Below are 23,551 nucleotides of genomic sequence, written 5' to 3' on the forward strand. Positions count from 1 at the left end.
TGCTTCACAAAACCATCCTCTTTCTCTTGCTCTTTCGCTCTCTCCTCTCTCTTTCTTCCCCCCTTTCTTTCTCTCCAAACTTAGAGAAATGAACATTTATATACAATGAACAATCTTAAAGATTATTAAATTACATATGAAGAACAACTGACCCATAAAGGCATGTAATTGTCTCTTTTGTACCCTGCTTATTTCACAGGATTTTTATTGTAAAGAATTTATAAGAAATTATTATTTTATAGTAAAGAAGAATTATTTACAACAAGCAGAGTCCCAGAAGCACTGCAGCCCGTCTACCACAATAACTGACTTGTACCTATTGGATCCTCTGAAACTCCCTAAATTGCATAGTTGGAACCACTGCCTTTGTGTGTCTTAAAACTGAGACACAAGACAGATTAACCAAAGAAAGTGCCTGTGCCTGTTTTCTGTCTCTGTGGGATGAAGAAGTAAGGGTTCCATGGATTACTCTTTCTTTAAGTAAAAGTAAACGACCTAGAATCTTGCAATCACCAAATGATGCAATAGTCTCACCACCAAAACTACAGAGACCTTTTCTGCATGACAAATCAACAGCTTTCTAGTTGGACTTAAGGCCGGCTTAGCAAGAAGAAGATGATCCTGCTCTAGAAAACTCAGCCGAAAATCTAGGTCTGGTGAACTCATGGATCCCTGAGGAGAATGTACTACCACCACTTTGTTAAACCAGCACAATCACTAACTACACTCCACAAATTTGTCCTCACACCCACAATTAAGTGTAGTCCTCATTAAGGCAAATTCTCTTTGCAACAGGAAGAAGAAAAGCATTACAGAAAACCACAATTTATTAAGATGGAGAGTAGCAGAGCTCAATCCCAGCTGATACATCTGCAACACAACTCCTATACCTACGGCTCGGGGGTCACTAGGGAAGACAGAGCAGAAAGATTGTAAGACCCACAATAACAGGAAGTTTGCTGTGAGACTGTGTCTTCTAGAAACATCAGAAGTTACATTCATGAAGTCTCACCAACATGGCTGCCGTAACATGTCCTGAACAGGGTGACACCAACAGACATGCTAACGTGGGAGGAGGAGGATCATAAGGCATCCTAGACCGAGAACTACACACAACTAAGGAAAGCTGGGCGCAGGAGAAATCATCTTCCCTAGGAGGGAGCACACCAGTTGGTTATCCACTAGAAAATGGTCAGTCTTGAAACGTGTACATATAAGTAGCCTTATATGGAGTATGAAAGTTTATTTATGTATTAGGAACACATACACACATATAACAACAATTAAGAAAGAGACCGTGAATTTGGAAGAGAGCAAGGAGCAAGGGAGAAGGGTCACATGGGCAGGTTTGGAGGAAAATGACACAACTGTATTATAACTTCAAAAATATAAAAAAAAAATTAAAAATAAAAACAGTATGAGCTAAAATGAATGGATCTTCGGGAACTATGTATCCCAATTTATTTTGATCATAAATTTGAAGTCACAAACCATACTTTCTTATTTTTAAATCAATTAGTGTAAGAATTGCTGTGCACACCTGGGTTCTCGGAGAATATCCATGTGGGCAGTCTCTGCCTAAAATGTTACATTCTACAGCCTGTTTCCTATTGTAGGGGAATCCATGGTTTCCTCCTCAGAGCTGGGTAAACACCCACAGATATCCACGAGCGCGCCCGTGCTTACTTTCATCACAGCCATGAAGCATCACTATGCCCTGATTCACTCACTGCCTTAGTGCTCCTGGGCCCCCGACGTCTACATTAGCAGCGACATGAGCAAATGCTCAATAAACACTTGCTGCCTGGGCATCTCACGATGGCAGCAACATGAAGGGGAACAACCAATGTGAAAGGAGATAGTAAGAATGTTCCTCCTCACTTTTTTGTTTACATCTTACATGTTTGCATTAATAAGACATATGCATAAGTAGTGTGGAATTAAACAAAAATATGATGTGGGTTTCCAAAGAGAATATGATTGAATTTTTTTTTTGTGAAAGTTCTATATGCATAACTAAAATTGGTAAATAGAAACAGCCATTAAACGTTAAGAGAAATTACAAAGGAGGGTAAGTTAGAATTATAAAAACAGTCCCTTCCCTTCTTGTTTTAAAAAATTTCTTTTAATAGCTACATATTTTAAAGTAATACATAGGTAATAAAAGTAAAATATTAACATTTTCTTAACATTTCTTTTTATCACTATGTCTCTACGCATGAAATTTTTAATGAGAACACTCCATGAGCATATACTTTCTAGTAAACAAACCTACGTGTTCATTGCAGTAACTTTCAAATCTTATCCACAGCACATACATGTGGATGAATGAGAGCTCTCCAATATGAAACCTTTATTCTTAGAAATTACAGAAAACATGATCCCCAAATTGAAGGAAAATATTTGCAACTCGTATATCTACCCGAGGAAGTACTGACACTATAAATTATAAAGTACTCATAAGATAAAATAATAATATGACGCATAAATGGGTTAAATATTTGAGCATTTAGGAAAAGAAGACATTTAATAGACATTTAATAAAGAGTATCTAAGCAGACACTCTGAGCCATTTGTTACCTAGGAAATGAAAATCCAAACGACAATAAAATGTCAGGAAGCATTCCTTAGCCAGCTGGAGCAAAAGGGAGGTGACAGGAGAAAGCAGAGGTTGGGCTTTGGAGCACCTGGAATCCTTGCGCATGCTGCTGGGGACTTCAAATAGCACAAACTATGAACATGCAAAACAGGTGAGATTCTCAGTAAATGAAACATACACACAGCAAGCGGCTCAGCCTGGACCTGAATGCCCACAGCAGCCTCACGCAGCAGCTCCACCAACTAAAAACATTAAAGATCAATTAACATTTGACTTTGTGTGGTGACTTCCACAACCAGGTGGAGGAAATGGCATGCATCCCAGCATCCTGGCTGTCTAATAGCAAGTGAGTGTCATTCAGGGAGTCACACGATTTATCTAGGGGTAAAACAAGCTTCTAGAAGAGCTAGACCCTAACAAAGACCGTGTGAGGCACACACGTTACTCCTAAGACAACTTCAAGTCACCAACTGCTGTTTCCTCTCGTGAAGACCCCTGTTAGAAGTGGGTCTGACAGATGGCCAGAACAGCCTGGCTGAGATTCATCTCCTACAGGAAAGACTGTGACATCTTTCCTGCAAATACCATTCCACAAGGCCATAGTCCCGGGGCCAAGAGCACAGGAGCCATTGGAGCCGCTGGAGCTCAGTCTCTGGCTTATGATGGACACCACGCTAGACCTCAGTCACGTGGGGAACCAACTCTGTGGCAGGAGGCTTCCGGCTAATCAATGCTAAAAGAGCAGACAGGCACAGAACCGTGATGGATCTCTGAAACTTTAGAACTCCCCAGAAGGAATGGTGGGACTTAGAAATGGTGCCTGACAAGATATTCAACTTGTAAAGTGGAAGCAGAAAGGAAGTGGAAACAGGGATCAAAGGTGGGGGTGAGGGTGGGGAGGAGAATTTCCTGGAAATAAGCCCAATGTGTGCTCACCACAGAATTGTGCTCTTTCCTGACCGTTCGTGTAAGTTTACAGTAGTTCCAATACAGCAGCACAATTATCAGGCACACACTTGGCCCTATAGAGGTAATCATTTCGTGTAATTTTTCAGACAATTTAAAAACATATATGTAAATACGCAATGTACACTTCGTGTCTCATATGAAAGCTTCTAAAATGACAGACAGCCTCTCTGTCAGCCCTGTCTTCTTCATCCTGTTTCCCGGCTCTCTCTGGCTGTGCGGCCCTTTCTGCACTTACTTTGGTCGACGTGGCTTACAGCACATTGTTTTCAAATGTGTTTGGCACCTGGGGCCAGTTAACTTCACTGCTCTATTCTGGGGCTCACGGGAGATCATAACACGTCACAGAAGTCAGTGGGTCTTTGTGATATGAAATAAGTCAAGCAACCTTTGTAAGGGTTAAAAGTCAGGCGGCTGTTCAGACCTGCTCATTCGAGGTCTCCTGCAGACGGTCACAGGCAGAGAAAAAGTGAGAAACTGCACTATTAGAAAACTACTGATTCGAATTTTCAGCATGTACCTCAGCGAGTTTCGGTATAGGAATTCTTAGAATAGCCTGCAACGCTCCAGACCCTCAGAATGCCTCCTCCTTTTGCTTAGACAACTGGCTGCTACTGTGTTTCACAGAAGAGGAAAATGAGTTAGATTGCTTTGATTGGAGTCTACGCTGTCATAGATGACAGCTGACCGTCACACAAAGCTAGCTCTGCCATTCCCCCAAGCATCATAACTACTCCTGAAGCTGGCTCCTTGACCCAAGCTTAACCTTAGTTATGAAAAATTTGTACAGACTTTTCTTTCCATGCTGCTCTTCCAAATTAAAATCATCTCAGTTACCCTGTGACATGGTGGTAAAAACAATTCTGGAACTTTGACAGATGAATCTTACCCTAAACAAATAGGAGCATAAAAACTGGCTAATCAGCATAACACAGCACCTAATAAGCAAGCAATGGGGTTCCTATCCATTCTAGTAAGAAACTTAACATGTTGACCTCAGAGAAATGCCCTCTCCGCCCACTGATCAGCACAGTGAGATGCTGACACTTTCTGGTGCAGCTTACAGCAGTGGAAACAGGGCCTAGCAGGGAAGCCACGCCATTGGTTCCACAGCTTCCTGCCCCTTCGACTCCCCATCCTTCACCTAGCTACATAATCCATCCATCTAAAGCTTCACCTTGGCTACCATTCTTCCATTCTTCCACATTTCACAACTGGATTAAACAGAAATGAAAAAAAAAATAACAGTACAAAGAACGCCATCAGTCTCATGTCAACAAGTATGTCCTATCCTTGACCACAGAGGAAAGGGTTGCAGAGCTGCATTTGCCATGGGGGTGGGGCAGCCAGGCCCTCAATTAGGGAACGTGATTTGGAGGTCTTTCACACACTTACTCCTTTAAATAAATAATGAATTTATCAAATTTTAACTTTCTGAACACTGGAAAGGTTGTGCTGTTTACAGGGTGGGGTGAAAACTTATTAGAACTGGCAGACCTATCAGAAGATCTCAGGAGCTTTAATTTAATTTTACACATGCAGAGTGTTGCCTCAAAGTAGCCCAAGTTGGCACGTTGTAACTTGGATAAGAGATTTCCTATATGCCCTCCGTAAGCATGTGTTAAGGCTGTGCTGTATGCAGGGCAGCTGGGCACAGAACTATGGCTACAGGTGTGGCGACGTATGACTCAGCCCTTGTCCCCGTTCTCCAGTAGCGGATTCTGTGGGAGACACTGTTCAGTGTCTCTATGCCTGTGTTTCCTGACTAAGTTCTTCCTCCTAAAGTCCTAAACCTACTTTATAAAATTTCCAGGTTAGCTGGGCATGGTGGCACACACCTCTAATCCCAGCACTCGGGAGGCAGAGACAGGCGGATCCCTGCCTGGGCTACAAAGCGATTCTAGGACAGCCAACGCTACACAGAGAAACCAAAAATAAAACAAAACAATCCCAGGTTATTTCATGATGAACAATTAGTAATGGTGTGCTGGTGGGGTTTTGTCACTTTGACAGCAACTTAGACACAGGAAGTGGGAATCTTGTTGGAGAAAATGCCCTCAGAAGATGGGCCTGAGTTCATCTGAGAGTGTTGTCCTGCCTAATGATGGATTGGGAGCGTGGCACTACCATGAGGGGTCCTGAGTGGCATGGGAAGCAGGCTGAGCACGTTGTGGGGAGCACGCTGTGCGGAGCACGCTGGGAAGCCAGTTCCATCCCAGCCTCTGCTTAGTTTCCTGCCCCTTCATTCCTCAGTGATGGAGTCTGTACTGAGCGGCATAAGCTGAAAAGAAACCCCCTTCTTTCCAAGACTTCCGGTGATGCTGTTTATCATAGCATAGAAACTCCAACCAGACAACCACTAACGCTCCTAACAATGCCAATACCAATAAAGACATTGGACAGCATATTGCAGACAGACTGAACCCTATTCTTTTTCGTAGCAGAGGAGATCAAACCCTAGAGCTCATATATGCCAGATCAGTGGTCAGCCACTTATCGGCTGCTTCTCTGGCCTCAGTTAATCTTTTCATAGAGAAATTAAAAGTCAAGGTTCATTATAACACTCCCTAAACAATGAAAAGTTTAAAACCATGAGATCAAGTTATGTTTCATGGGCCTTGTGTTTAATTATTCTACACTAAGTTTTAAATTCTCACTGATAAAATTTTACACATTGAATTGTAAATTTGCACATTTTAATGTTCAGCTTACTTGCCTGTAAATAAATACACGCCCATAATAGTTCATAAAATTTATTTTGGCAAAATTATATTTCCCGGAGGCAAATTATAATTTATCTGAAGCTGGTTTTATTCACTCAGTCCTTCATAGGGTACACTCCAGTAGACACTTTCCTAGGCATGAAGCCTGTATATGCAAAGACTAAAACCTCCAAATCCCTTCTGATCTACACTGAATGTGTCAGCAGGCTTAAAGGGTAAAATTACAGCTGTATTATCAAATAGGTCTTATCATGAGTTTCCTTAGCTTCTCTAACTTGTGTTTTACCTGTAGCTATTACACAGGTGTAATTTGTAGATATAATTTATATTTTGTCTGTAGATATCGTTTCATTACTGTGTATCACAGTTAGTGAAAGAACTTAGAACATAATTCTTACAACTTATGCCATTTTTAGCTCTGATAACCCAGGTACATTATCAGACATAGTGACAGCAAAGACGTGATAAGTGATGGATTGTTTTAGTGGTAGTGGTAGTCTAAATGGAAAATAGTATTGTACCATGAAGCTAATCTAAAAGCTAATGGCAACCATAAAAATTCCAAGGATACCATTCATGGTTTACAAACAATACACAAGTAAAGGATATAGTACATCAGTAAATGAATCCCCTTTTATAAGTCCAATTCTTTTAAACACACTTTTATTTATTTTTTTCTTTATGTGTATAAGTGTTTTGCTTCCAGGTGTGTGGACCATTCTCCTGGTGCTCTCAGAGGCCTGAAGAGTCGACGGGAACTGGAACTTAAGAACTTGCATGCCAGGTGCTTGTAAGCTACCAGGTGGGTGTTGGGAACCAAACCTGGGTCCTCCCCAAGAGCAGCAACTGTTCTTAAGTCTGAGCCATCTCTCTGGCCCCCTCAGCCCAATTCTTAAACTAACTCAGAGAGAATACAAATCTGCTTCTAATTCTCAGCGCTTTAATTTTTTCATATACTAAAAATCTCTGACATGGATATTTAATATTTTTCCTTACCATAATTTTCTTCTCCTTTGCTAACTTAATAGTAAGGCACATTTGTAAATTGTAAGGAAATCAAACAACAACAACAAAAGAACCCAAGCGGAAACCAGAGGCCTAACAACTTTTGGGTAAATTATTGATAGGAAAAGCACTAGGTGCTCAGAAACCTTCCAAACACCATACTGGAAATACGGTCATGCATTTACACAGAACTCATAATTTCAGCTGCTAACTGCAGCTTGTCAGTGGTGAAAATGTATGGTTTTATGGTATTAGCCGTCAGTGGTTTGGCATCATGTTGGCCGCGGAGTGAGACACATCCATATTTCTGTGAGGTCTTCGCCCTCGTTTGACCTGAGGAACCCTTGGATCCATCAAGGTTGTGACAATACCCGCCACAAGGATAGAGGGATCCAACGAGACAAGAAGTTACGCTGTCAGCATGAGGCTCTCTCCCCTCTTCCCTAACGCCAGCTGGCTGGCACTGCACAGCAGCAGAAAAAGGAAGCTGTGTTCCTCTTTTTCCAGACAGCTGGTGACCCAGACATTGAAAACGCTGTGTAAACAATGGTGACTAATTTTTGCCGCAGCTGATGGGTAAGCAAATGTGGGCTGCCGGTTCTCCAATCAGCCTGAATCTCTGACCATAGAATAATGGGATTGTTTCCTTCATTGTCCCTTGTTGGATGAGAGCTGGTCGGGGTCATGTGGCTATTTTGTGCATTTCATAGGCCCAGTGAATTTCTCTTACCTTCTTGTAACTACAACTTAAAGGTGCTTTGCATTGCCTGCTCCTTAGCTCCGGGTCAAGCAGCTCATAATCTCTAATAATAAAGCTCTAATCTGCAGAGAGGATGCGTAGGAGGTGCAGGCTGAGCCATGCGCCCAGGATTCCCTGGGTGGGGAGAGCAGCAGAATCCTGATTGGACGCCAGATGTCCCGCCTTCACTGTGCCTGCACTAGAGTACTGCAGGCAGGAAAACGCTGCATTCTTACAGCCCATAAATTGCACTCGACTTACACTACATTCAGTAATGTGTCAGGCATGAGGTAGAATTTATTGCTATATACTTATTTACTGCCCTTAATAAAACATTTTCCTTTTGAGAGGCCTGTATGCATCTGCCATGTCACTTATCTACAGCATATGGGATACAAACTCAACAGGAAAAGTGTTTTGTTTTGTTTTTAAATTATATATGATGCGGTCAAGAGTTTAAGGGACACACGGTAAAGTTACAAAGTATTGTAGCTGTAGCTACAAAGCAAATATTCATTATTGATATTTCGCTTTTCAGAACTACTTCCCTTATCTGTTGATAGCTCCGAGCAAGCCTGCTGCGGAAGGCGAGGCCTGTGAACACTGGTGAAGCCGTTTTCCAATGTGCCCTGTTCAGTGTGCACTCTGGTGAGGCCAGAAGGATGCCTTGTCACTAGTTCTACAAGACGGAGTTCAGTTTTATCCGCTTTATGCACATCAGACCTCTTTCTCGAATTTTACAGGAAGAGAAAATTCTATGAAACTTGAATAAAGCCCAAACGACTGTTATAGTAAACTATAACGGTAGCATTTGCCCTGGTTAGGCCTTACGGTTGAGTTGACATAACCTACAGTCCTTAACGGAGCCTGCATCTGAGCAGGTTGGTGCCTTGGCGCGTCTGTGGGGCTGTGTCTTAATTGAGGAGGGTTTGTGAGCCCCTAACTCACTTTGGGCAGCATTTCTAAGAAGGTGGACCTGGGTGTGTAGATGAGCAGGATGAGCTATCTGAGCAGGAGGCAGGGAGTAAGCCAGGAAGCCACGTTCCTCAATGGTTTCTGCCCCGGTTCCTGCTTGAGCGGGCTCCCTGGCTCTTCTCAGTGATGGACTGAAACCTACGAGCTGAAATAAACACTTGACACCCCAGGTTGTTTTGCCATACTTATCACAACACCAGAAACAAACAAACAAACCAGGACAGTGAGTGTCTAGTGTATACACTGTATATACACTGGGCCTTCATTAGCCAAAAGCAGTTCAATTCTAATCATTATCATATGAGGAAGATTCTATTATTCCTGCTTTATAGGCGATAAAACTCAGGAGCCCGAAGGATTTGTCTCAGGTCCCAGTAACCAGTGTCTGGGTCTGGGCTCCAGGCTCTATCTTATGTGGCTTCCAGTCAGTAAGGAAAATTCCTCCTAATACAAATGACGTCTTGCTCAATCCCTCTCCTTGAATCAGAAATGAACAGTTATTCTCACGTTAGAAGGAAAGCCACAAACGATATGCTTTTATGTTTACATAAGTAAAGAGAGATTCCAGTGAAGGGAAAGGCAGCATAGAGATGAGGACATGTGCTCCCTTTGGGGGTCTGGTCCAAATTTAGGCCAGGGAGCTCTCCTACGGCCCAAAAATGTCCAGCAAAGGATCCATCCAGCCCCATGAATCTGTGTCACAAGCAAGTGTCAGGTCACCTTGTTCCAGGAGTAGGGGCTGATGAGTTGCAAGAGATTGGCAGTCCCATTAGTGAATTACCAGCCATCGCATGAAACACTATCTTTTTCCTGTCATTGAGAACAGCTTGTCTGCCAAAACTATTTAAAGATGACAACTGGAAATGACCTACTGTACCTCCCTTCCCTGTTATTACTTCTACAATCGCAATTTCTTTAGGATTATTTTTATCATGAGATAATGTGTGTTCTTCATATAGCTCAGGACTCAAGTCATCTAACAGACTTATGGTTCTACCTAATGGAAGTCCTCTACCAAACTATTATTCTGAATCTCACTTAAAAATAAAAATAGGTAGGTCTAACAAGGGACAGCCATTGTTAGACCTAACAGCACCCTAACAGCAGGTGTTAGGGTGGCCCTTTCAGTGGCTCCGTTTTTATGGTCTTTATAACATTTTAGAAAGCCCAAACCAAGAGACTAAAATGAAATGAGGCACAATAATCAGCAGGTTTATGTTTGATACGTTGATTTATGCTTTCTGGTTGGGTCATTGATTTTGCTCTCTGTCTGTGTTCTTCACCCATGAGATTTCTAACATGAATGAACTGCTGATCAAGTGACATGATAAATGGTTCTAAGCCAACTTCAAAGCTATTCCCAACAAGTTGTGTGACAATGCTGAAAATATTAATTGAATTTTGATTTATAGAAGCTGTATTTCTTCAATGTTAGTTCAGTACAGGAAGGGTCTCTGTGAGCGGTCATGACAATCTTCTACTTTGAAAATCTCATGTCTTTTTAAATATAGAACCCAAGGCATCAAACCCAGCCCCACTAAATATCCCAAACCATATTTAGAGCAGAAATGAGTGATATATGAATCACAAATAACAAGGAATGAGCCAGAGACATGGAGAATGCCACAGGACAGCCATCGCAGAGCTGTCCACAGGGCCACATGGTCATCAGAGCTGAGAGGACAAGTAGACATACTGTCCTTCCCAAGACTTATCTCCCCTCCATAGCCTTCACACATACATCCTCCATGCCTGGAGACAAGAACTGCAATGCAGGTCGGAAAAAAGTGAGTCCATTGGTCTCTTGAGGAATTGTGAGGTCGGAGCCAGTTTACTTAAAAGCATTTTAAAATTAGAGCTTACCTAGAGCAGCGGGTTGAATGAACTTATCTTCTGTAGGAGCAGGGATGGGAACATATGGCTCTGAGAAGGTGCTGCTGTTCCGGAACCTCATGATCCCTTCCAGGAGGTGGGGCCTCGTTAGAGAAAGCGTGCCACTGAGGGAGGGCTTTGAGGCTTGGCAGCCCACCCCGTTCCTAGTTCTCTCTCTCCCTGTGTTCCTACATGCTGCTGAAGATGCCCTCTCTTAGCTTCCTGTGCTGCTGACACCCCAGGCACATGCTGTCATGCCGTAACAGACTCATCCATCTTCAACTGTAAGTCAAAATAAAAATTCATCTTGAGCTGCTTTTGGTTGTGGTGTTTTATCATAGCAGTAAAAAGGAACGCATATACCATGTGTGTCTTTTTGCTTCTGGGACAACTCACTCAGGATGATCCTTTCCAGGTCCCACCATTTACCTGAAAATTTCATGATTTCCTTATTTTTTCATTGCTGAGTAATATTCCATTGTATAGATGTACCACAATTTCTGCATCCATTCTTCAGTTGAGGGGCATCTGGGTTGATTCCAGCTTCTGGTTATTACAAATAAAGCTGCTACAAACATGGTTGCACAAATGTCCTTTTTGTACACGGTATATACTTACTTATATAGATATACAACATAGGACAAACCCACTAACATCTGTGCATCTAAAGAAACTAAGCAAGAGAGAGGACTCTAACTAAAATGTTCAATCCCCATCCTGAAAGGCAAAGAGGATGGACATCAGAAGAAGAAGAAAACAGGAAACAGCCTAGGAACCTGTTACAGAGGGCCTCTGAAAGCCAGAAGAAGAAAACAGGAAACAAACTAGGAACCTTCCACAGAGGGCCTCTGAAAGCCTCTGCCCTGCAGACTATCAAAGCAGATGCTGAGCCTGATGGCCAACTGTCAGGCAGAGTTGGATCTTATGTAAGAAGTGGGAAATAGTAAGAGCTGGAGAGGACAGGAACTTCACAAGGAGAGCAGCAGAACAAGAAAATTTGAACACAGGGAACTTCCCAGAGACTCATACTCCAACCAAGGACTATTCGTGGAGATAACCTAGAACCCCTGCACAGATGTAGCCCATAGCAGTTCAGTGTCCAAATGGGTTACCTAGTAATGGGAAGAGGGACTGCCTCTGACATAATCTGATTGGCCTGCTCTTTGATCACCTTCCCCTGAGGGGGGAGCAGCCTTACCAGGCCACAGAAGATGACAATGCAGCTACTACTGATGAGAACTGATAGACTAAGATCAGAAAGAAGGAGAGGAGAACCTCCCCTATCAGTGGACTTGGGGAGGGGCATGCATGCAGAAACGGGAGGGAGGGTGGGATTGGGAGGGGAGGAGAGGGGCTTATGGGGGATACAAAATGAATAAAGTGTAATTAATCAAAAAAATTTAAAAAGTTAAAAAAAAGGAACGCATAAGCATATGTTTAATCCATAATGTGCTTGCTTGTCTGTTTTGATTTCTCCAGCCACACGAATGACCCTCAGTTTATTTAGATGGGTGCCTGGTACCTTCTAAGTCATCTTAAAAACACTGCAGTAATATTTTTTAAACATAAAACATTATACAGCCATGTATATATGTATGTGTATGTGTATGACTATGCTTCATCTTCAGTAATAAATAGGTGACATGCGAACATAAATACCATTAGGCTGTTCCAATTTTGAGTAAATAGTATTGATAAAGGTTAAAATAGCTGAACAATAGACAGTTTCCTTCTTCTAGTACATAACTGAGATCGATACATATGCTTCCCTCTTTGAGCAAAGTTCTTTGAGACAAGGACGGTGTTAAGAATTATACAATTAAAATTACTATTTTAATGTTTAATTCAATCTGCATAATTACTTTTATTGATTATTTTATGGCTCCTTAGCGTTTTCAAAAGTAATGGGATTGCTGCTACTTTTAGTTCTTCTTCATGTTCTTCCTTCTCTCGGCAACCAAGTAGGGATCAAAAATTCACTGGCTGTGCTCTAAGCTAATTAATTGTTCATGAGAACACCGGGGACATGGTCAGGTTGTACAAGTGACATATGATGTTGGTGAGAACTTCAAACAGACCAGAACCCAATTACAGCAACGAATGAGAACACTAGCCTGGCTCAAAGAGAGGATGAGCCAAAAACCTGCCAGAGGAGGAGAAAGACGTGAGCAAGTCCACGGCAAGGAAAAGAGGGCATGGAAGGTATGAAGGCTATTTCTTCATACCTAAAAGAAACTGTGCCTTGAAGCACATCACACAAAGAAGGACAGCTCAAAGAAAAAATCAGGGTGCAACTCATCTGTACAAATAACTGTAATTACAGCTTTTAGAATGCACATTTTAACGTGCTCATTTTGGTGTTTTAAAGACAGACTCAGAAAAATCACATGTCTCTCTTGAGAACCAGTATCCCCGGTGGTTAAGCCACAAGGCTACAGGATCGGATTTGAGCTCTGACTCAGCCAAGAGTTGACTGAATGTATTTAGCCTCTGTCTCAACTTCCTCAACTGCCCAATTTTTTTTTTTATCTGTTATTTATAGCACTCTTGTGAGAATTAAAAGCATTTGGGTGTGGAAGCTCTTAGGAAAGTGGCTGGCACATATGCACATCATTCCTGCTGTGCAATATAACACTTAAAGACCTCTAAAGAAGGATTGTGAGACATTTTTTTTCAGTGTCCATATTTCAAAAATTTATTTATCTCAAACTGTGCATAAGGGAGTAAAAACTTAAGTTGAAAATGTAGCCATTATAAGGATGGTATTAGTTCAATTATATACATGGATTCTTGGCAGCCTGATTCCAATAACAGAGCCCAAACTTTTAAAATACAACTATGGAAAATAAAAGTGGGGGAACCTTAAAATACCACAATTTACAAAAATATTACAAACCATAAGAAAATATTTCAAACACAGTAATTCCATATCTTTTATCTGAACAAAATGGAAAGGTAGGTTGAACAAAAGCTATTATAAATTACCAACAATATCAACCTGCATGGACTGGTTTTTTTTTTTTTTTTTTTTTGCCTTTAACAGTAAGTTAAACTTTTAGTACAATCTAGAATGTTTGCCCTTTTAAACAAGACCACGAAAATGGTCTTGCCAGCACTTACTCTTATGTTCCCCTTTTGCACAATTTTAAAACTAAAAATGTTCAAATCCGAATAAATTTCTTCCTTCCTCGTTTGTGAAGGTGATTGTGAGAAACTTGAAGGTGTTCCTCTACTGAATTCACAGAAAGTGCAACAGATCTGACTCTCAACGATTACTTAACAAGAGAAGAGTGTCTAATTTTCTGTTCCAGCACTTCATTCTTACACAGGGAATTTATTTGCAATAGTACCCACTGCATAGCTGTTTTATTGGGATCATTGTTGCATGTTTCAGATGTTCTGAGTCTTAGGAGAGCAGACCCTTTACTTTAGTTTGCTTCAGTGACCTAATTATGTGTCACACCAAGGCCCCACCCCATAGAACCTTACTTTGACCGCCTCTTGGGATGCTGCTTTTCTTCTGCACTTGCCCAGGATGACTTGGGGCAAAGTTTAGTTCCATCTCTCATTTTAAACTCTTCCCCGTTTGATGGCATGTGCCCTTGCCTGCATGAGCTCCACCTGACCTGCCGTTTTAGGCAAGGAGGACCCCTCACAGGGCAGAAAGGCTGAACTGAACCAAGAGTTCACCATGTCTCTTCAATTGTTTAGAAGAGACTTTCAAACATGCAAACGCCGTAAGACTGGTGTCCTCAGCAGAAAGAGAGACTTAGACACAGAGACAGATGCACACTGAGAATGTCTGTGGGACACAAGGTGAAATCGGCCATTTTCAACTAAGGAACTCATGACTCCTCATCCAGAAGCTGTCAGAGAAACCTCCACCACATCATTTCCTTTCCTCTACTCGGTGACACAGACATTCTGATACACCGTCAAACTTCGTCGTAGTATGAAGAACACTGCGACTCACACACAGATAACACATAGATGTTGACCCCATGTAGGCGACAATGATGTTCTTTCCTACCTCCTCAAGACGGCCACATTCAACCTCTATAACTTACTAAAAACTGCGCTTGCGTACAACCTTCCATTTTGGTTTATCTCCTTGCATCCTTTATAGCCCTGAAAATTATTTAACAATCACATCAATCACTTTTCTTTTTGAGTCATCCCACAAGAAACAAAGCTCTTTTCCTGCTGACCACTTCACCAGGGTTAGTAAGTGTGCAATGAATACAGGTAGTGTGGCGGGGGCGTCTATAGTGTTTATTTGATAAGAGATGGGCAAGAGGCGTGGGGATGCAGCTCAGCTGGCAGAGTGCTTGGCACGGCTCACAAAGCCCTGGTCTCAATTTCTACGTAAGTGGCCACCACTGTGTAAACCGCACAGTGAATGTGGCCTGTAATCCCGCCACGCCACTCAACCTGTGGAGGCAGGGGGATCAGAAGTTCAAGGCTGGGCAACATAATGAACTTGAGGCCAGCCTGGAATACATGGGACCTTGTCTCGATGAGGAAGAGTAAAAGAAGGAAGAGGAGGAAAAGGAGGAGGGCATCCAGTTATTCTCACTACCTCAGTAATGACTTCCTGTGAATCAGACCCACAGTAAATATATCCCTCAAAAGACCTGGTGAGTAACTTCAGAAGCATTATGGAATGTTATTTGATCTTTCAGTTGTTTTCTGTTTTCACATAGGGTCTCTTGTACCTCAGACTAGCTTCAAACTTCCTACATAGCTCAAGCTAGTCTTGAACTCATGAGTGGCCTGATTCTCCTCAAGTGCTGAGTTATGAATACGCACCACCTGAATGCTTCGAGTTTTAAATGAGTAAGAATCTGATTGTGAAATTAATCAAAGGCAAGGTGCATAGACCTGACTTCTGACACTTGGCTAGTACACTTTCGGATGTAGTTAGATGCCTTTGCATTGTCTCTGTAGTTCCCCACTGCAGGCTGCTACTGTTCTGATGGAGTGTTCGTAACTTGTGGGAGGGTCTGGGCTTTCACACAGAGAAGATATCGCCATTAGTGAGCAAGGATCACTAGAACAATGATATCACAAAGCAGGGAACAACCAATATTTGCCTGTAACAAATGGTCTTGTAATTTGGGGCCTGTGTTCACCCCTTGATTTCTGCCAGAAACTTCAGACTTCAGTTTCTGTCCCTTTGATTTTGCAGGTGCATCACATTCTGTGTGTTCAAAGCACACTGAGTCTCTCTTTCTTTTTCTCCCCATGGACTGATAATACATTTCTGTAATCAGTGAGTCTACATTTCAGTATTTGTTGTGGCCTTGTGCTGTGAGAGGGGGCGGGCCAGGGCAGACTTTGAACATAAGCGAAATTGGACCTAAGGAGTTCAGATAAGACAACATGGTTTATTATTAAAAAAATGTTCTTTTATGCCCTCTTTTTCTTCGTCCCTCTGTCTCCATCCCATTCTTCTTTTGTATAATCATCATCAAACATAGGTAAGTCCTCTACTGAGTCTGCTGCTTAGTGCTGTTGTCTTAGTGCTGCTAAGTGTTGTCTTAGAGTCTGCTTGTCTTAGTGCTGTTGGGGGCGGCATCAATAATAAGAAATCTGTTTTCTGATAATCACCCACCCTCTTTATTTTCCACTCATCTGCCTTATTCTCTTTAATAATCACTGCCCTCCCTTATCTTTCCTCCCAGCTAGGAAAATTCTCAGGTCCACCAAATCCTGGTAATCCATTTGCTAAAATACTACCGTCCGCAAATTAACTTTTCATTTTGTCTGCTGTGAAAAGCCTATGTACACACTGCAGCATTTATATGAGACTCGGGCTGGTTTTACAAATGCAAAACACAGGCCCAGAAAGACTAAGTCTCATCTTCTAACAGCTCACTCAAGGTTCCCAAAGGGGGGGTCTAGCCTCCTCCACTTTCTGTGTTCATTGGTCATAATAAATAGTTCTGATGGTCGCAGCCACCCTCTGCTGACATCTGAGTGTCCCTCATGGATGTTTGAGCATGTACACATCTGACCCCCATGTGTAGCACTTTGGCTAATTTTATCAGTGATTATTTCTGAAAGTGATTGCACCCCCCAGGTTTCAATGAAAGATAAACTTTCAGGTGCTGAAAACATGTATGGCTTTCTTGGCTAACACAAACCCTTAGGCAGGTATTCCAAGTATGACTTGGTGGCCGCAGCTTTTGAAGTGCTGTGGACTTGGCTTAATCTGTTGCTAGAACACTGCACATTGCTCCATCCAGGCTGCTAGGCTGGGGAGCTAAGCGGGAATGCTGTAAGTGTTCCTGTTACCAGGTCAGGGTATGGCCTGAAATGTTGTGGGAGGTCATGGCAGGAGGCAGGGAACTAGAGGGAATTTCAGGGTAAGGAAATTATCTGGAAGAACAGGACACAAAAAAATAAAGTACAGGCTCAGATGAAAAACCAAAACCAAACAAACAAATAAACAAACAAAGCCATTCCTAGTTGAAGTGTTCCCCCTCCTTGACTGCTTGGAATCCATGATTTCTGGGGATTCTGGTGTAGTCCAGCCCAATGCAGCTGGAAGGCCCACAGGCGGCTCCCAACTCTCCACTCCATTGCCTCCACAATGAGAACCCCAGATCAGAATTCTGCCAACCCCACTGTGAGGCCTCAGGCAAGTATCAGACTTAGGAATCAGGAACAGTCTGATCGAGAAAACAGTCTCTGCACACTCACGTGGCTCTACTGTAAGACATACTCTAACCACTTCTTCCTTGTTTGCTCCTGGGCAGCCTGAAAAGCACAGGGGAATGCTGGGGTGTCGGAATAAAAAAGCCTGCCACGTTGGAGCCCTCACTTCTGCTACAGTAGAATGCCTCCCTCCAACTCCCCTTACAACAGCTTACGGCAGATTAGAGACATTGGTATAGCATTTGTTGTATGTAAGCAGTCACGCTAAGGCCTGCTTCTAAATACTCTCAGCTTCGTAGTTCATGTCTTTGACTCTTTTAGATTTATTTTTGTGTAGTGGACCCTTCTGTCTCTCTCTCTCTCTCTCTCTCTGTCTCATCTTTTCTAAGTGGCCCCTGGTACCAGTGTTTGATACTTATGGGCTCTTTCTCCTACCCTACCCCCAGCTTTGAAATTCCACATTTATATACGAAATTCCGTGGGGAGATGCCAATCTGTCACTGGAATGGGAAAAGAAAATAGTGAGTGAAGAAATTCCATCTTCATTCAAACAAGAAATTTATTTTCTCCTTTTAAAAATATTTAATAAATTAAAAGGTGGCCTACAAGGAGAAATGTGATTTTGAGTGTTCCCATTTGACCAGAGCAGGAGTGGAAATGTCAGTCTATCCTACTTTTAAACTAATCATCCTGTTCCACTGTTTAATACCCGTGTAGACCATGTCTGAGTTGAGAAGTAAGGACATGCAATGATAGTTTGCCAAGTCAACTAAAGCCCGAATTTCTAACTAATTTATACTTGTGTCTTGGTACATTTTATGCTTTCTAGTCATGCTTGTGTGTGATGAGGAATAATGCTTTTTTTTTTTTCTTTTGGTTTTGATTTTTTGAGACAAGGCTTCTCTGTATAGCCTTGACTGTCCTGGACTCGTTTTGTAGACCAGGCTAGCCTCAAACTCACAGAGATCTACCTGCCTCTGCTTCTCAGAGTGCTGGGACTAAAGGTGTGAGCCACCACTCTTGGCAGAGAATGGTATTTTTGTTTAATTGGAATAATCATTATTTTAATATATTCTTGAATTTTTTTGTTATGAAAACTATACTAAAAAGAACATAAAAGGTTGTAGGAAATATTTAGATAATTGTACTACAATGTTTGGTTGGTTTATTCATTATTCATTTACTTTCATTTATTAAATGACTAACATGCCAAATAATGGTTTAAACCAAAATTGAAAGGTGAATCTACAAAGAGAGCATTCTCTAAAGCAATTCTAGCCTAATTGGGGAGGGTGATTAGAACCTAATTTGGAAACAATTATTGTTGAGATATAGTCCAATAATTAGTAGCTGTATGGCACAATAAATACAGTAAGTTCATTAATAAAGAGGATTTCATTGCTCTTCAGCCCTTTTATTGGTTTACAGTATTAGCACAGGGGGAACAGTAAAAACTTTTAGAGATTCATAAGAGAACTTAGAAACCATAGAACATGCTTCTCTATAGCTACAAAATAACATCTCTGGACATGTCAGCATGCTCTGATGCCTCATGCCATATTTTGCTCTTTCTGTAGGAGACCGGCAATTGCAAGAGATGGAGCCTCCATATTGTTTAATACTTCATTATCAAAACATGCAACACACAGTGATGTTTAAAATATTTCGTCAAAGAGGAAAATGAAAGTGTATTTTCATTGACTTAAAAAATATTGAGGAAAAATTCTTAGAAATTCTCGTAAAGCTCAATATGTCATCAGATGCTTGGCAATGGTTTCTCCATGAAGAATGCCCATGCTCAGTAGGAATATTTTGAAGTTGTAATTACATGTCTCAGAGATCTTGTGTGTGTGTGTGTGTGTGTGTGTGTGTGTGTTGTAGTGGATCTTGGGGATGGAACACTGGGCCTTTCGTTTGCTAAGCTGGTCCTGCTGCACAGAGCCATGCATGCCTCAGCTTCTGGGTGATTCCGGGAATGGTTTATTGTTGAGAATGTTTGGGGGAGCAGGTTAAACAAAGTTTACATTTAGTGGATAATTGACACATTCTTAAAAATTGTGTGTAGACAAGATGTGAGTCTTCGAAACCCGTGCTAGTAGAAATAATTCCAATATTTAAACAGGAATTGTGCTGGTCATGACACATAGATACACACCGCCAACCTCTACACTCTTACTGCAAAGTGCTCTATGGTGTTGCTTCTTGAACACCAACACCACAGGCAGAAATTTCAGTCATGAACTCCTGAGGCAAACTGAAGTCAGGCCACAGGCTCTAAGAGTATGTGTGGAATTGCCTCCAGGTGACTTAAGCATAAAATACCCATGGAAGAAAAATGAACTTCATGTCTAGACCTGAGTCCCGTACCCAAGAAATGTCATACATATTCAAATGTGGAAAAGTTCAGAAAAATAAAAAACAACAATCATGGTCACAGGCATTTTGAAAAGGAAGAATCAGTTCCTCAGGTGGCTCTGGTGATGACCAAGGATGAGTAGTTAACATCTAGGTTGATCCTCAGGCAACTACCTTTTTTTTTTTTTTCTTGGAAGACACTGAGCATAAGATAAATAAGGCCAGAAACCAGGGATGCAGGCCAGCTGCTAAAATGCTTTCTAGCATGCAAGAATATCTGGATTTTAACCCCCAAAACTATACAAACAGGGTACAGTGTCTCATCTCTGCAATCCTAGCACTCCAGAGGCAGAGGCAGGGAGATGCCAAGTTTAAGGCTGCCCTCTGTTACCTAGCAAGTTTGAGGTTATCCTGGGTATTAGAAGGCTCTGTTTCAAAAAGAAAAACTAAAACTAAAAATAAAGGCCTTTTAAGTAGACATGCAAGAAGTGTCTGCAGTCTGTGTCTCCAAAGAACAACCTTGAGCTGCGTCTGCTCTCACTTCAGCTTCTGATCACTTAGAACCCCCAAATCTTCTGAGGAGCCCGTGGACATCAGGACTGGCCTCAGAAGGACAGGGAAGAGTCTTAGCATACTCTCTGTTTCCATGTATCCTTTCCCCGTATAACTTAGACCTACCCAAGGAGCCAGGAGTAAGCCTCAGGAGTCCTGCCCAGTTCACTATGCCATGGGACTCCACTCTTCTCTGAAGGAAGCTCACGGGTAGAATAGAACTCAGTGCCTAAATACCAGATACCAGTTCCTAAGCGTACTGCGTACAGCTCCATGTACACCATCCTCAACTCAACAGAACACTGCACCAGTCAGTGGAGACGCGTCATGTGGGTTTACAGGCCCATACATGAGTGATAGACGTGCCAGGCACAACAGACAGCCATTGCCTGCAGAGTGACCAGCTGGCTCCCTCTTCCCCTCTGTCATCCTATTTCCTGTTCTGGCAGTGAGCAGGTCACCTGACCTCTGAGAAGATAGGGTTCTTCTGCTCTCAACAGGGCAGAGCATTATTCACTTCCCCCCGAAGGGTAGCTTGCCCATGACACAAAGCAAAAGAAGCGCCCTTCAGTAAACTAAGGATGCAGCAGGAAGCTCAGAGCCTGGACTAAACATCATAAATTTGAAAGAAAAACAGTGGAAGCAAGAACACAGCATGCCAAAATATTTAAACATTTTCAAAAATTCCAGATACTTATCTAGTCCAAATAGGAAAACATCATTTTCTTTCATTAAAAGGGGAGCTTAACTGCATTCGAGTAAAAGTATTTGAACAGATTGGTGTCTGCTTTGAGATTAGGGCCTTTGGTATGTAAACTTTGTGGATGGACCTTTTTCTGTGAAGCCAGCTTGTCACCTAAAAGACAAGCACAGACACCACCCAAGGTCCTTCCCCTCAGCTTAGACTGACGATGTCTCCTCCAGGTTGACTACCTAACCTTTCGTGTCAAAGTTGAGCATACAAACAGGCCACACTTGAACATGCGCGCCTGATGTCCTCAGAGAACTGTGGGTGCTCGAGTGTTTATGACACAGGGATAAGAAGGCCTTTTCAGTCATGGAACTGAAGTCATGTTAAGCACTTAAAACAAATTAGCCAAACTGTAGATTATGGCCGTGGACACCCAACAGGGTCAGGGATTCAACATAAGAACAGTATTATCAGTTCCCCTACCCACAGCTGCTCTTCTACCTCACGGGGAAATCATGCAGACGGTAGAGCCAGGTTATGTCTGTAAATCAGTTCACAGTGTCTTGGGTTCTGAAAGCAAGAAGCCAGAAGCAGAGTGTCCAAGGCATTAAGCAATCTTTATGTCTTTGAAAACAGGTGGCATTATGGCTTGGGATTTCCAAACATTTCTGCTAAACAGACAAAAGTAATGTCAATAATTTGGATACTCTGTATTATTTGTTGATTGTTTTCAATAAGTTCAATACACATTGAATTTAATTAAACAAATGTATTTTGTTTCCAAAGTCTACCTACATGTAAACTAATTTTAAATAAACATTTTAAAGGTATGGTGTCAATTGTTTTACTCTTTGCTCCAGAATTTACTTGATTACTACAGACAAATACATCCTATAGGTTGACAACATCTTTTATTTAAAAAAATTTCCTCATGGCTTTATTTCTTCTGACTCTGATTTCTCTTAGGTATGGCTCTGCCCTTTCATTAGAAATTCAACATCTAAGGCTGGAGGGCACAGGACTGTTCCTTTATCATTAGTCCCCAGTTTAATACAGTGTCCTTTCCTAAGTAGCTTTCCTCTGTTTCTTTTTTCTAATCCTACTAATACAAAACCTAAATCTGAGATTCAGGATTCTGAGCTGTGACTCATGAACGGAAATATCCTATATATGTATTTAGTCATTGCAGAACCGTCTACCTTCTTTATCTGTTTTATAGGTTTGGGTTAGTCGCTAACATGCTCCATTAGCTACGGATTAACGGCCGTCTGTTTCCCCAAGAACATGGTTTAGCTTCTGTTGTTAGAACTCAGAGGGGATTTGTGCTATGCCCTCACATACTTTCACAAGCTCCTACAGTGTCTGTGTTACCTAGCAGGCACAAAAATTGAAGCTGTACAATTTATACCTGTTCATAGAAACAGTGTATATGCTGTTAGTTAATTAGAAGCATATCAGGAGACAAGTATTACTGAGATTTCTTTTGGTTCTAAGAAACTTTAAAATCACACACCCCCACACACGTGCACACACACACACACACACACACACACACAGAGAGAGAGAGAGAGAGAGAGAGAGAGAGAGAGAGAGAGAGAGAGAGAGATGACCCGGTCGTTTCATTCTGATAAGCAAATACACAGACACCCCAGACTACTTCTGTCCTTAGCTCAGCCCGAGAGACTTGACTTCAGAAAGTTTCAGTGCTTAGTACGTGGGTACACAAAGAAAACACCACCTCACGAACTTAAAGGAATATTTCAGAATTAGATCTGAAGCAGTTGTCACACGCCTTCCAGTGAGCACCGGACCCGTACAAGGACTGCTATGACACTTGGTAGCGGCGATTAACGAAAGGACCCGAGCAAGCACTGAATGATCACAGTGCAGTGAGGACCGGTCGCTCCACGTCCAATCTGTTGCCGTGATTCGGACACACACCGTGGAGAGCTGAATGGCCTCTCCCGGCGAACGGGGGCGTGGACACAGCCACACGCAGCCAACCACCCGAATTACGAAGCGCAATCACAGCAGTACCTGGCAATTCGTCTCCGAGTTAAGGAACGGCCCCGCTCTCACCTTGCACAAGCACACCCTTCAGCGGTCAGTGGCAGACACAGGCTGGCAGGCACAGCAGCTGCTCTGGCCTGAGCGGCTTAGAGCACATTCGAGCCGGCTCAGGTCCCACTGTTTGCCCATTGCAGTCTCTCCTATGACTCCATCGCCCAGGAATGGAAACCACGGCTCTCGCTCAGCGCCAGTGGACTCCCTGGCTATGGAGCCCAGGTGAAAAAAATTGCTGAGTTCTGCAAGGTTACTACAAGGTGAAGACAAGCAGAAGAGGCGGGGACGTGGGGAGGAGGAGGGGCTGTGAAGCCAAGAACCTAAACTCCAGCCACCTTGCCTTTGGAGAG

General features: G+C 42.3%; 1 protein-coding gene across 5 annotated transcripts in view; it reads right to left on the reverse strand.

The window, feature by feature from the left end:
- Arhgap24 (Rho GTPase activating protein 24) overlaps positions 1-23,551 on the reverse strand; it is a 636,889-nt gene that overhangs the window by 111,775 nt on the left and 501,563 nt on the right. The window contains exon 1 of one of the 5 annotated variants that reach the window (XM_055594599.1): positions 23,217-23,285. The exons of the other annotated variants lie outside the window; for them this stretch is intronic. The gene's annotated coding sequence lies outside the window, so the exon portion shown is untranslated. Of the gene's footprint in view, positions 1-23,216; positions 23,286-23,551 lie in introns of those variants that run through there. 5 annotated transcript variants of the gene reach the window in all.

This window comes from Psammomys obesus, unplaced genomic scaffold (assembly GCF_907164565.1).
Source record: "Psammomys obesus unplaced genomic scaffold, mPsaObe1.curated_primary_1811, whole genome shotgun sequence".
Classification (NCBI taxonomy): Eukaryota; Metazoa; Chordata; class Mammalia; order Rodentia; family Muridae; genus Psammomys; species Psammomys obesus.